This window comes from Balaenoptera musculus, chromosome 6, assembly GCF_009873245.2.
Source record: "Balaenoptera musculus isolate JJ_BM4_2016_0621 chromosome 6, mBalMus1.pri.v3, whole genome shotgun sequence".
NCBI classification, from domain to species: domain Eukaryota; kingdom Metazoa; phylum Chordata; class Mammalia; order Artiodactyla; family Balaenopteridae; genus Balaenoptera; species Balaenoptera musculus.
Window position 1 is genome coordinate 110,426,752 of NC_045790.1, and position 15,256 is coordinate 110,442,007.

The 15,256-nt window shown below is 42.4% G+C and overlaps 1 protein-coding gene across 1 annotated transcript in view; it reads left to right on the top strand.

The window, feature by feature from the left end:
• The window catches only part of HMCN2 (hemicentin 2), a 153,430-nt gene that overhangs the window by 3,995 nt on the left and 134,179 nt on the right, over window positions 1-15,256 (top strand).

Genomic DNA, 15,256 nt, shown 5'->3' on the forward strand with positions numbered 1-15,256 from the left:
CAAAATGATTACCACCATAGCAGTTAGCTAATGCCTCCATAATGTCACATAATTACCATTTCTTTTTTTGTGGTGAGAACATTTAGGATCTACTTTCTTGGCAATATTCAAGTACATCATACAGTATTATTAGTGATAATTACTATGCTGTACATTCGATTCCCAGAACTTATTCATCTTATAACTGTAAGTTTGTACCCTGTGACTAACATCTCCCCATTTCTCCCACTCCCTGATTCCTGGAAACCACCACTCTACTCTCTGTTTCTCTGAGTTTCACTTTTTTTTTTTTTTAGATTCCACATATAAATGAGATCATACAGTGTTTGTCTTTCTCTGTCTGACTCATTTCACTTAGCATAATGCCCTCAAGGTCCATCCAAGTTGTCCCAAACAGCAGGATTTCCTTCTTTCTCATGGCTGACTAGTACTCCATTGTGTATATAAGCTGTATCTTCTTTATCTTTTCATTGGCTGACAGTTTTAAAATTTTAATAAACTTTTATTTTTAGAACAGTTTTTTTTTTTTTTAATAAATTTATCTTTGGCTGCTTTGGGTCTTCGCTGCTGTGTGCGGGCTTTCTCTAGTTGCAGCAAGCTGGGGCTACTCTTTGTTGTGGTGCGCGGGCTTCTCATTGCAGTGGCTTCTCTTGTTGCGGAGCATGGGCTCTAGGCGCGTGGGCTTCAGTAGTTGTGGCTCTTGGGCTCTGGAGTGCAGGCTGAGTAGTTGTGGCACACGGGCTTAGTTACTCCGTGGCATGTGGGATCTTCTCACACCAGGGCTCGAGCCCGTGTCCCCTGCATTGGCAGGCGGATTCTTAACCACTGTGCCACCAGGGAAGCCCTAAAACAGTTTTAAATTTACAGAATTATTGCAAAGAAGTTCCCATATACCCAACACCCAGTTTTCCCTTTTATTAACATCTTATATTACAATGGTACATTTATCACAATTAACAAACCGTACTGATATGTTATTTTTTTTTTAAGATTTTTTTTTGATATGGACCAATTTTAAAGTCTTTATTGAATTTGTTACAATATTGCTTCTGTTTTATGTTTTGGTTTTTTGGCCTCGAGGCATGTGGGATCTTAGGGATCCTGACCAGGGATCGAACCCGCACCCCTGACATCGGAAGGTGAAGTCTTAACCACTGGACCGCCAGGGAAGTCCCCATATGTTATTATTAACTAAAGTCCGTTACTTTTTTTTTTTTTTGGCTGCATTCTGTCTTCATTGCTGCACACGGGCTTTGTCTCTAGTTGCGGCGAGCTGGGGCTACTCTTCGTTGTGGTGCGCGAGCTTCTCATTGCGGTGGCTGCTCTTGTTGCAGAGCGCGGGCTCTAAGCACACAGGCTTCAGTAGTTGTGTCGCGCAGGCTTCAGTAGTTGTGTCGCGCAGGCTTCAGTAGTTGTGGCTCACGGGCTCTAGAGTGCAGGCTCAGTAGTTGTGGCAGACGGGCTTAGTTGCTCCACGACATGTGGGATCTTCCCAGGCCAGGGCTTGAACCCATGTCCCCTGCATTGGCAGGTGGATTCTTAACCACTGCACCACCAGGGAAGTCCTAAAGTCCATTCTTTATTCAGATTTCCTCAATTTTCCCCTAACATTTGTTCCAGGAGCCCATTCAGGATCCCGTTTAGTTGTCATGTCCCTTAAGGCTTCTTTTGGTTGTGATGGTTTTTCAAACTTTGTTTTTGATAACCTTGACAGTTTTGGCGAGTATTGCCCAGATGTTTTGTCCCTCAGTCATGATTTGCCTGATGTTTTTCTCCGGTTAGACCGGGTGATGGGAGGAAGACCACAGAGGAACAATGCCATTCTCATTATATCATGTCAAGGGTACATGCTATCATTATGACTTATCACTGTTGACGCTGACCTTGATCACCTGGCTGAGGTTGTCAGGTGTCTTCACTGTAAGTGTACTCTTTTCTTCCTCCTTTTCTGTACTGTCCTCTTTGGAAGAAAGTCACTTACACGCAGCCCACACTTAAGAAGTAGGGAGCTGTGATCCACCTTCTTGAACATGGGGTATTTACATAAATTGTTTGGAAATCTTCTGCGTGAGAGAGTTGATTCTTTTCCATTTATTTGTTTATTCAATCATTTATGTATATCAGTATGGACTCATCATAGTTTTTTTTTTTTAATATTTATTTATTTATTTATTTATTTATTTATTTATGGCTGTGTTGGGTCTTCGTTTCTGTGCAAGGGCTTTCTCTAGTTGCGGCGAGTGGGGGCCATCATAGTTTTATACTTTGGGTTATAATCCAATTCTACTTTATTTTGTTGCTCACATGTTTCCAACTTCAGTCATTGGGAGCTCTTTCATTTGGCCTCTGTGTGCCTTTGACATACCCCTATTGTTGTGAATTTTTTTAAAGCACTTTCTTACTTTCTGGCACTACAGGATATTTCAGACTCACCTTATGTATTTCTTTCCCCAGTCCTAGAATTAGTCATTTCTCCAAGGAGCCCTGGTTCCATTGCTTAAAAAATGGTATTAGACACCAGCGTCTGAGTGCTAGGTGTGCTTTTTGCTACTGGGGTGTCACCGCTTCTGCATCTTTAGCTGACAGAGCAAGGAGATCCATGTTTTATATGTAACCTTTGTGTATACCCATATCTATAAATATTTCTCTGTTTAACTGTTTGGATCTGTATTAAGCTGAACATGAGTTCATTCTGATGTCTCCAGCTCTCATTGATTACCACGTGGATCCTTCTAGCTTCCTATTCTTGCTTATCTATAACCTCCCACTCTGACAGTGACTAACCTGGCCTTCACCATTCACCACTCACTCGTCATTTACTTAATTTTCAGTTCCAGTCTACATTTATAGTGCTTTTAGCATTGCTAAATTGCACCCCATGGAAAACAACTTTGTTAATAGAGTACAGTTCTTTTGCCTTTAGTCTTATAGATGCAACTCATTTCCAGAGTTACTTAGCCCTGCAGCTTCTTCATGTTCTTTTTATTCATCTTCTTCGTTTTCAAAATATTCTTGAACATGTTTTCTTTTCAGATGAAAAGTAGAAAACGTAGTCAACTTCCAAAAAAAATTCCTACTGTGAATTTCCTCAGAATTGTGTTAACTCTTGATTTGGGGAAGAATTATCATTTTAAAAAATTTAATTGTTTTCCTCTCGGAGACCTCTTCCTTTTTTTTTTCTTTTTACGTATTTATTTCTTTTTGTAAAAAACTTATAGGTTTTTTTTTTTCCTTATAGGTTCCACCCATTTCTTTTTAAGATAATTTCTAAATGTTTTGGGTTTTGTATGACTATTTTGACCAGGAATTTTTTTCATTACTTTTTTTTTTTTTAAACTTTATTTATTTATTTATTTATTTATTTATTTATTTATGGCTGTGTTGGGTCTTCGTTTCTGCGCGAGGGCTTCCTCTAGTTGCAGCAAGTGGGGGCCACTCTTCATCGCGGTGCGCGGGCCTCTCACTATCGCAGCCTCTCTTGTTGTGGAGCACAGGCTCCAGAGGCGCAGGTTCAGCAATTGTGGCTCACGGGCCTAGTCGCTCCGCGGCATGTGGGATCCTCCCAGACCAGGGCTCGAACCCGTGTCCCCCGCATTGGCAGGCAGACTCTCAACCACTGCGCCACCAGGGAAGCCCTCATTACATTTTTTGCAAATGAGTATTGCTAGTATGTTGGAAAGCAATTTATTTTCATATATTTATTTTGTTTCCAACTTTCTTACTGAAGACTTTGTAAAAAAAACTAGTTCTAATTTTTTGGGGGGTAATGTCTTGAGTTTTCTAGGTTGACAATCACAGCCTGTCCAAATTGTAATATTGTCTCCTCTTTTCCAATCAAATTTTTTGCTTGTTTGGAATGTTTTGTGGTATTTAGCACAGTGTTAAGTAATGGTGGTAGCTGAAGTCGGTCTTGTCTTGCTTCTGATTGTATAACATTGTATGATATTGGTTCTTGGTTTGAGGTTTTCTTCATCAGGTGAAGGAAGATACTTTCATTCTTAATTTTCTAAAGGTAGAAAAAAACACCCGCAAAACAAAAATTCCAAATGGATATGGTGCTGAATTTTAGCCAGTGACTTTCTGGCTTTGTTGAGATATTTGTAAGATCTTTCTCCTGTTGACCTCTGGATGTGATTCCTTCATTTTAAACCATTTCCACATTTCTTGCATAAGCCCTGCTCAGTCATTGTGGATTATTCTTTAATATACAGCTGGATTCTGTTTGCCAGTGTCTTCTTTAGGAGTTTTCCATTTATTTCAATATGTATGATCAGTAAATGATATTCTTTCTTTGTGCTCTTTGTCAAGTTTGGCATCAGGGCTTAGCTCTTTCAGTGAATAACTGACATTATTAAGTTTCCTCAAAAAATTACAAATTTAATACGTGCTTGTTAAATGTTCTAATAACACGACTCTCAAGAGACGCAAACACTTTTAATCATTTTGTGTGCTTCCAGACCGTGTGTGCGTGTCATTCATTTGTTTTTTATTTATTTACTTAGTTTTTTTATTATATAAAAAACGGGATTATACTATGCATACTGTTTTGCAACTTGCTTTTTCTCCCCCACATGCTATATCATGGATCTCTTTTTACGTTAGGAAATATCGATCCACCGCATTGTTTTAATGACTACAGAAGGTGTTACAGGAGGGATCTTAATTTATCTTACCTCGATTTATCCAACCATTCCGACATTATGAAAAATAGTTTGCTTTCAGTTTCCTTACAATATACACACACATTTGCAAAAACAGGTCTATAGGAACGGGACTTCCCTGGTGTTCCCAGTGGGTAAGACTCTGTGCTCCCGATGCAGGGGGCCCGGGTTTGATCCCTGGTCGGGGAATTAGATCCTGCATGCATGCTGCAACTAAGATTTTGCATGCCGCAACTAAAGATCCCGCATGCCGCAACCAAGACCTGGTGCAGCCAAAATAAATAAATATTAAAAAACCACAACATATCTATAGGATAGATTCTCAGACCTGCAATTGGTTCGTTGTTAAAGCATATGAACATTTTTTAAAATTATAATTGGTATCAGCAAATCGTCTTCCAAAAATGCTCTACCATCTAGCCCTCCTACCAAGAGAGTGTGAGACTGCTTTTTTCCCAAACCCTTGCTGGCATCTGGGGACGTCACTCTTCCCTTTTTTGCTAATTTGATAGGTGAGAAATGGTGACCTGTTTTAATTTGCATTTGTCTGATAGAGAGTGAGTTTGAGCATCTTCTCTGGGTCTCCAGGTGTGCTGTCAGCTTTCCCCAGGGAAGAGGTGGTTTTAGGGACTTCCCTAGTGGCGCAGTGGTTAAGAATCTGCCTGCCAATGCAGGGGACACGGGTTCAAGCCCTGGTCCGGGAAGATCCCACATGCCGCGGAGCAACTAAGCCCATGCGCCACAACTGCTGAGCCTGTGCTCTAGAGCCCGCGAGCCACAACTACTGAGCCCGTGCTCTGCAGCAAGAGAAGCCACTGCAGTGAGAAGCCCCCACACCGCAATGAAGAGTAGCCCCTGCTCGCTGCAGCTAGAGATAAAGCCTGTGCAGCAACAAAGACCCAAAGCAGCCCAAAATAAAAATAAATAAATAAATTAAAAAAAATAATAAAGTATGTTCTGTTATTAAAAAAATGTTTATAAAAAAGAAAAGAAAAGAAAAGAAACGGGAAGACTGAGTCGCGGAGAGGGGACACAATTTGCCCACAATGGTGGCAGATGGTGAGACCCTGCTTGGGGCCCCTGCAGCAGGAGGAGGGGGTATGTGCACACCCAGAGTGGCCCCAGGGTTCAAGCCCTGCTTTCAAGGAGGTGGGAAAGGCAGACTCGGGGAAGAGTCCTGGACGTGAGGTCTTTCTGAGACTGGCTCTGTAGCGCCTGGCTGTGACCGTGACCTCTGGGACACACAGACTGGGGGAGGGACTGTAGGATCATCCACGTGAAGGGCTGGGTGGTTCTTCTCGTGTGTGATCCTCATGTGTCCTAGAGGCTCCACACCCTCGTCTTATGGAGTGGAAAGTATTTCCCTATAGAGAGATGGTTCTGGGCCAAGCTTCTGGGGCTCATATGCTCAAGGGCAGCACAAGTGGAGACAAGGTCATGGGTTTCATCATCCCTGCACCTGGCAAGCCCTGCTCAGACGGAACCCACGCCACATCTGCCCAGCTGTTTGGCAGGTGCCCACCTTCAGTCATGAACGTCCCGCCCCCTCCAGGAACAGGAACGAGGGGCTGGGGAACAAGTGCCATATGTCTGCAGCTTCATGCATGGTTGAGAGCTTGGATCTGGGGTCAGACGGACCCAGGTTTGAATCCTATCTCTGATGCTTCCTCATTGTAAGACCTTGGGCAGTTTGCTCTACCTCGCTAGCCCTCAAATTCTCACCTATAAAATGGAGATAGTAAATAGGAGACTTCATAGGTTTCTGTAATGTTTTTCTGAGTGAATGTGTGTCAAGTGCATAGAACAGAATCTGGTGCTTAATAAATATTAAAACAATGGTAGCTGTCATCATCACCATCATCATCGCCCTCATTTTTGGAGGCAGTATAGCCAGTGGCAAATAGAACAGGCTTTGGAGCCAAATATGTGGATTTGGACATTATTCTAGATTGAACAGTGTCGTCACAGAATTCCTGTCTTTCCTAGAACCTCAGAATGTGACCTTTTTTGGAAATAGGGTAATTGAAGATGTAATTAGTTAAGATGAAGTCATACTGAAGTAGAGTGAGCCCTTAATCCAATGTGACTGGTGTCCTTATAAGGAGAGAAGAGACACAGGGAGAAGGATTGGAGTGATGGTGTGTTTACAAGTCAAGGAATACCAAGGATTGCTAGTATCACGAGAAGTGAAGAGGAGGAAGGCATGGAGCAGATTCTCCCCAAGAGTCTTCAGAGAAAGCATGGGCTGCTGACACCTTGATTTTGGACTTCTAGCCTCCAGGACTGTGAGAGAATGTATTTCCATTGTTTAAAGCCACCGGGTTTGTGATATTTTATTACGGTGACCACAGGAAACTAGTACAGTTATTGATTATCACTTGCTAGCTGTATATGACCTTCAGCAAGGTCTTGGCATCCTCAGTTCTAACAGGGAGCTGTTAATAGGACTGAGCTAAACTCTGTACAATAATAAGTACTCGATGCATTGAAGCTGCTGTTAGCATCGTCACCCACTTCTACCTCCACCACCATCAACATCATCATCACCATCATCATCACCATCATCATCACCATCATCATCATCATCACATCATCATCACATCATCATCACATCATCATCACCATCATCATCATCATCACATCATCATCATCACCATCATCATCACCATCACATCATCATCACCATCATCATCACCATCATCATCACCATCATCATCATCATCACATCATCATCACCATCATCATCACCATCATCATCACCATCATCATCATCATCACATCATCGTCACATCATCATCACCATCATCATCACCATCATCATCATCATCACATCATCATCACCATCATCATCACCGTCATCATCCACATCAACATCATGCTAAGAAGGGCTTTTTATCCAGATCCAGTCCTTCCTGGACCGGCTGAAGGAGGGAGATGGAGAGGGGCTCAAGCAACCCCTCTCAGTGGGCAAACTCACATGGGGACATGCCAGGTGTCCTGCCCTGTCCTGGTACCTCACTCTGTCCTGCTGGAAGACAGGTCTTGAAATGGTTACCCTGCTGAAAACACCCTGTCCTGGGGAGCTTTGGCATGATGAGTGATGATGGTGCAGTAGGTCCCAGGAATGACAGATGAAGCCGTGGACCAGCATTAATTAACGACAAGAAGGCATCTATCTCTGTCTCACTGCCTGGAGCTGTAGATGGATGGGTGGGCAGGTGGACAGTCGGGCAGCAAGGAAGACAGGTGGAGAGAAGACCTCCGTGCCTCCAGCCCCGTCTGGGCATCTTGAAAGCTGGTCCAGCCCTGGAATGATGGGACTGGTCAGTAGCAACCAGCGCCCAGAGCTGGTTTGGGGATTATCTGTTCAGTAAAAGGAAGAAATCAGACTAGTTTTTGCACATCAGTGCGTCTGTGTATGTAAGTGTGCTCTCCCCTGAGAGCCTTCTTTGTTCAGAGCTTGGGGCAGAGCTTTTAAAATGCCCTGCCCTCTAACTCAAGAGGAATCACAAACACTTTTGTCCATCTGGCCAGCTCTCCCTTAATATGGCCAACCCCTCTGCATGCCCCAAATAACCACATTTGGTTTCCTGCCTCATTTTGGATCTGTTTCTCTGAGTGATGGGCAGCAGCGTGCTGTGGTGGGAGGGCCTGGGGATCAGGCAGGCTTGGCATTCAGAAATATTTGCTGGGTGTTGATTGTATGCCTGGCATTGTGCTGGGCACAGGATATAAAGATAAAGGGTCCTGGACTTACCTGGTGGCGCAGTGGTTAAGAATCCTCCTGCCAATGCAGGGGACACGGGTTCGAGCCCCGGTCTGGGAAGATCCCACATGCTGTGGAGCAGCTAAGCCTGTGTGCCACAACTAGTGAAGTCCACGCACCTAGAGCCCATGCTCCGCAACAAGAGAAGCCACCATAGTGAGAAGCCCGTGTGCCACAATGAAGAGCAGCCCCCGCTCGCCACAACTAGAGAAAGCCCGCGCGCAGCAACAAAAGACCCCACGCAGCCAAAAACAAATAAATAAAAATTAAAAAAAAAAAAAAAGATAAAGGGTCCTGACTTGGAGCTGCTCAAACAGTATACTCAAACAGTATTTGTTATGAGTAAATGAATGTTATTCATTTACTCCTGTGAACAGTATTTATTAAGCACTTACCATGTGCCAGACGTTGAGGTTGGCAGGAGGTCTATGATGATGAACAAGAGAAGGGGTCACTGTTGGTGTGATGTAGCCAATCAACCCTAGTGCCAAATCTTCCCACCTGACCTTGAAGGACTCTCTTCCCCTCTCTGGCCTCAGTTTCCCCATCTTTTTAAAAGTGGGGGTCTTCGGATTTCTTCATTCTCCACATTGTTATATTTGGCACATAGGTTTGTAGTCAAATCATTTTTTTTCCCAAGCGCATTCCTTTTTTTTTTACCTTTTATTTTATATTGGAGTACAGTTGATTAACAATGTTGTGTTAGTTTCAGGTGTACAACAGAGTGATTCAGTTATACATATACATGTATCTATTCTTTTTCAAATTCTTTTCCCAATTAGGTTGTTACAGAATACTGAGCAGAGTTTACTGTGCTATGAAGTAGGTCCTTGCTGGTTATCCATTTAAAATATAACAGTGTGTACATATCAATCCCAATCTCCCTAACTATCCCTCCTTCCACCCTTCCCCCCTGGAAACCATAAGTTTGCTAAGTCTGTGAGTCTGTTTCTGTTTTGTAAATAAGCTCATTTGTATCATTTTTTTCTTAGATTCCGTATATAAGCGAGATCATACGATATTTCTCTTTCTCTGTCTGACTTACTTCACTTAGTATGACAATGTCTAGGTCCATCCTGGTCAATTAATCTATGACAAAGGAGGCAAGACTATACGATGGAAGAAAGACCGCCTCTTCAATAAACGGTGCTGGGAAAACTGGACAGCTACATGTAAAAAAAAGGAAATTAGAACATTCTTTAACACCATACACAAAAATAAACTCAAAATGGATTAAATACCTAAATGTGAGACTGGACACTATAAAACTCTTAGAGGAAAACATAGGCAGAATACTCTCTGACATAATAAATCACAGCAGTATCTTTTTTGATCCGTCTCCCAGAGTAATGGAAATAAAAACAAAAATGAACAAATGGGACTTAACTAAACTCAAAAGCTTTTGCACAGCAAAGGGAACCATAAACAAAACAAAAAGACAACCCACAGAATGGGAGAAAATATTTACAAATGATGTGACTGACAAGGGATTAGTCTCCAAAATTTATAAACAGCTCATGCAGCTTAATATCAAAACAAACAACCCAATCACAAAATGGGCAGAAGACCTAAATAGACATTTCTCCAAAGAAGACATACAGGTGGCTAAGAGGCACATGAAAAGATGCCCATTCCTTTTTTAAAAATTTATTTTATGGAAGTATGGTTGATTTATGATGTTGTGTTAATTTCTTTGATACAGCAAAGTGATTCGTGTGTGTGTGTGTGTGTGTGTGTGTGTAGGACCTTGTTTTTTACCCATTCTGTATATAATAGTTTGCATCTGCTAATCCCAAACTCCCAGTCCTTCCCTCCCCCCTGCCCCCGGCAACCACAAGTCTGTTCTCTATGTCTGTGCGTCTGTTTCTGTTTCATGGATAAGTTCATTTGTGTTGTATTTTAGATTTCACATATAAGTATATCATATGGTATTTGTCTTTCTCTTTCTGACTTACTTCACTTAGTATGATAATCTCTAGGTCCATCCATGTTGCTGCAAATGGCATTATTTCATTCTTTTTTATGGCTGAGTAGTATTCCATTGTATATATGTACCACATCTTCTTTATCCATTCCTCTGTCGATGGACATTTAGGTTGTTTCCATGTCTTGGCTGCTGTGAATAGTGCTGCTATGAACATAGGGATCTAAGCCCATTCTTGAAGGAGACAGGATGGTGGAGGCTATGATAGGCAGGAAAATGCCCCCCCCACCCCTGCAGATGTCCATAGAACCTGTAAATCTCATACTTGACATGGCAAAAAGGACTTCGCAGAAGTGATTAAGTTAGGAATCTTGAGATGGAGAGATGATCCTGGATTGTCTAGTTGGGCCCATTGTGATCGCAAGTGTCCTTTTAAGAGGGAGGCAGGAGGATCAGAGTCAGAGAAGGAGATGTGATGACAGAGGCGGAGAGAGAGGGCGATATTTAAAGATGCTACATTACTGGCTTTGAAGATGGAGGAAAAGGACCATGATCAAGGAATGAAGGAAGCTTCCAAAAGCTGGAAAAGACAAAGAAATGGATTCTCCCCTAGAGCCTCTGGAAGGAACACAGCCCTGCCGACACCTTGATTTTAGGGCTTCTGACCTCCAGAAATGAATGTGTGTTGTCTTAAGACACTGAGTCTGTAGTAATCTGTCACAGCAGTAATAGGAAACTAAGACAGAGTCCTTAAAGTCCTTTCCAGGGATCTCCAGCCCAGGGGCTCCTCCAGGGCTTCTGGAATTTCCTGCGTCCTGTGTTTGCATACAATCCCTAGTCCTCAGCGTGTGCTGGCCGAGTGCTTGGGATACCAGGAGGTTGCATGAGGCGGTAACTGTTGAGGAGCATTGCTGAGAGGTGTGCGGGAGTTGGAATTGGGCAATTTCCCAAAAGAATCTTCCTCCCTCTCAAAGCACAGAATATCTCAGAACGGCCTTGGCAATGGAAGGTCAGACCTTAGATGCTACGTCTGGCATTCTCCCCACATTCCACCACAGGGCTGCTCATTTTGGGTTTCTCAACCCAATAAAGTCATTTTTTTTAAAAGCTAAAAGAAAAGAAAAGGGGGGGCAAAAAGCCCAGAGGGAGCTGACATAGGTGACCAACATTTTAACACCATACACAAAAATTGTAACACCATACACATAACATTTTAACTTGTGAAGCCCGCTCTTCATAACTAGAGAAAGCCCATAGAACCACGAAGAGAATCAACTCCCTTTGGCTATTATTGTTCTTCCATGAAAGAAGGAGTGATCGTCAACTCCCCAAGCAGGAAGCAGATGGACCGAAGAATAAAGGGTGGTCCTTCCAATTGGAGCACATTTAATTTGTGATAACCCACTTTACCAACTTAATTTTTCTCATGTTGCTGTGAATGGGAGAGAATGTGGTCAGCCTAGAGCTGGTCCAGCCTTGGGAACTGTTGGGTAGTCTGACACCTGTGATAGATTGTGATGGGAGAGGGCAGGGCCACCCAGATTCAGAACTGGCGCAGAGGCTTCTCTCAGTTTCCAGGCAAGGAGAAGTTGCTGTCGATTTTTGAGCAGGGGTGATGTGAGCAAAACTGGCCCCAAGGGCGGCTTCTCTGGCAACGACAGGTGGCTGGATCAGAGGCAGGAACGTCTGGGGATGAGAAGGGCAGTTATGAGGTTACTGAATTTGCATCCAAAGTCTTTACAAATGCCCTTACCTTTGGCCCAGCAATTCTGCTTACGGGCGTGTATCCCAAGGAAACAATGGAACTAGTGCTTGAATGTAGTGGATATAAAGATGTTCTTAATAACATCGTTCATTATAAAAATTGGAAACAAAACAATATGGGCAAGACCATTATTGGACATTTATACAAAGGAAATACTTTGTAGCCATTAAAAATGATTTTGAACTGAGTATTTGACCTTCTGGAAGGATGCTTACAATATGTTGTTCAGTGAAAAGAGTCAAATTAAAAATAGTACATTATTTATACTTAAATAGAAATTCTGCTTCAAATAGTGTACACTTATATAAGATTTACAAATATGCATGAAAGTTTTGAAGGTTACATATAAAAATAAGAGTATCTCTGGTTGGTAGAATTCCCTTCTTTTTCTGCATGTCAGGAATTTCTATGTACAGTTCACAGTTGTCAAGAGCTCAGATTCTGGGACTTCCCTGGTGGCGCAGTGGTTAAGAATCCGCCTGCCAGTGCAGGGGACACAGGTTCGAGCCCTGGTTCGGGAAGATCCCACATGCCGCGGAACAACTAAGCCCGTGCACCACAACTACTGAGCCCGTGTGCCACAATTACTGAAGCCTGCGTGCCTAGAGCGCATGCTCCACAACAAGAGAAACCACAACAATGAGAAGCCTGCTCTTTGCAACTAGAGAAAGCCCGTGTGCAGCAACAAAGACCCAGTGCAGCCAAAATTAATTAATTAATTAATTAAAAAAAGAAAAAGAAGAGCTCAGATTCTGGAGTTGTACAGACCTAAGCTAATATTCTAGCTCTGCTGCTTACTGACTGTGTGTCTTTGGGCAAGTTACTTAGCCTCTCTGAGCTTTCATTTCTCCTCTGTAATATGTGGGTAAGAGTTGGACTTACCAGGTAGGAGGGAGGATTCAGTGAGCTAATATGCAGGAAGCATCTCAACACATAGGCTGGTACATAGTAAGTGCTTAGGAAATGTCAGAATCATTAATGTCATATATTTTTTAATGAATGTATATTATTATGTAATAAAGAAATAACCAATGTTGAGTAAAATTATTACTCTCCTCAGTCAAACTAGAATTTGAGGACCTCATTGGAGCAAGACGGCCTTTGCCTGTCTGCCTCATGTGAGATTGCCCAGCAATTGTGTGTTCAACCAGCCAGAATGGCCATCATTGAAGTCTACAAATAACAAATGCTGGAGGGGGTGCGGAGAAAAGGGAACCCTCCTACACTGTTAGTGGGAATGTAAATTGGTGCAGCCACTATGGAAAACAGTGTGGAGGTTCCTCAAAAAACTAAAAATAGAGTTGCCATATGATCCAGCAATCCCACTCCTGGGCATACATCCAGACAAAACTATAATTCAAAAAGATACATGCACCCCTGTGTTCATAGCAGCACTATTCATAATAGCCAAGATATGGAAACAACCTAAATGTCCATCAACAGACGAATGGATAAAGAAGATGTGATATATATATATACACACAATGGAATACTACTCAGCCATAAAATAGAATGAAATAATACCATTTGTAGCAACATGGATGGACCTAGAGATTATCATACTAAGTGAAGTAAGTCAGAAAGAGAAAGACAAATACCGTGTAATATCACTTATATGTGGAATCTAAAATATGACACAAATGAACATATCTACGAAACAGAAACAGACTCACAGACATAGAGAACAGACTTGTAGTTGCCAAGGGGGAGGGGGGGATGGGAGAGGGAAGGATTGGGAGTTTGGGATTAGCAGATGCAAACTAGTATATATTGGATGGATAAACAACAAGGACCTACTGTATAGCCCAGGGAACTATATTCAATATCCTGTGATAAACCATAATGGAAAAGAATATATATATGTATAACTGAATCACTTTGCTGTATAGCAGAAATTAACACAACATTGTAAATCAACTATACTTAAATGAAATTTAAAAATAGAAAAGAAAAAAAAAGAATTGTATGTTCAGATCAGCAGGGCCAGCTCCTGTTTGCTGAGCCTTTGCTCTAACCCAAGCGAGGCGTTTATCTCCCTGCGTTTACTGGATTCTCACAATGATGGTTCTCAGCTAGGAGAAATGCATCATTTTACAGATGGGGAAACTGAGGCTTGGGACGGTGAAGTAAGCTCTGAGAAGCCGCAAGACTGATGAAGGGTGGAGCCAGGATTCCAGTCAGCTCTGCCTGAGGTCAAAGGTGAGGGTTCGGCTGAATTAGTCACTGCAGAGTTCAGGAGGAAGGCAGAGGAGAAGGCTTGGTGAAGGCCAGAGCAGGTGTGGAAGGGGCCGTTGGGTGTGGGAATAAATACAGAGCAGAAAGGCAGGGCCCTCCAGGTGGTGATTCTGAAAGTATACAGCAGAAGAGCTGGTGTCCAGACCCTTCCTTGGTAATGGTGGATGAATGCCGGATAATGCCATGTGCTTCCTTTTCTAAGAAGGACTAAGGTCTGTTGATGAGTTGCCAAGTATGGGAATTTTTTTTAGGGTGACTGAAATTTAGAATTTTTGAACTAAAAATTGTCACCAAGGACTCAAATGAAATATTTCCTGAAGAAATCTGATGTCCACATCATCTTGCAAAACCCGCACTGTGCACACGTCCACATGGCGAGTTGGAATTCTGGCCGTGTTCTCAGTGCACTGGTAGCCTTGTCTTATGTTAGCTGTGGCTTTCAATTACTGCTCTTTAATAAAAAACTATTTATTAGGGAAATTTTCAAGTATATACAAAGTAAGCAGAATAGTATAATGAATCCCTATATCCCCATCACCCAGCATCACCAAATATTAAAAAAAATCTGCCATTCTTGTTTCATCTATATCTCCTCCCACCCTCCACTCCCCCACTCAACGATGATCATTTTTTATGTTTCTTTTTTTGTGAGGTAAAATTAACATACATTGAAATGGGCAAATCTTCGCTTTACACTTTTGACAAACAGATAACACCTGTGGAACCCACATTCCATCACAATATAGAGCGTTTCTGCCTTCCCAGACAGTTCCTTGGATGTCCCTATCCCACAGACAACCTCCGTTCTGACTTTTTTCACCTTTGATTAATTCTGCCAGTTCCAGAGCTTTCTGTAAATGGAACCATATAGTAGGCACTCTTCTGTGTCTGGCTTCTTTCGTGCA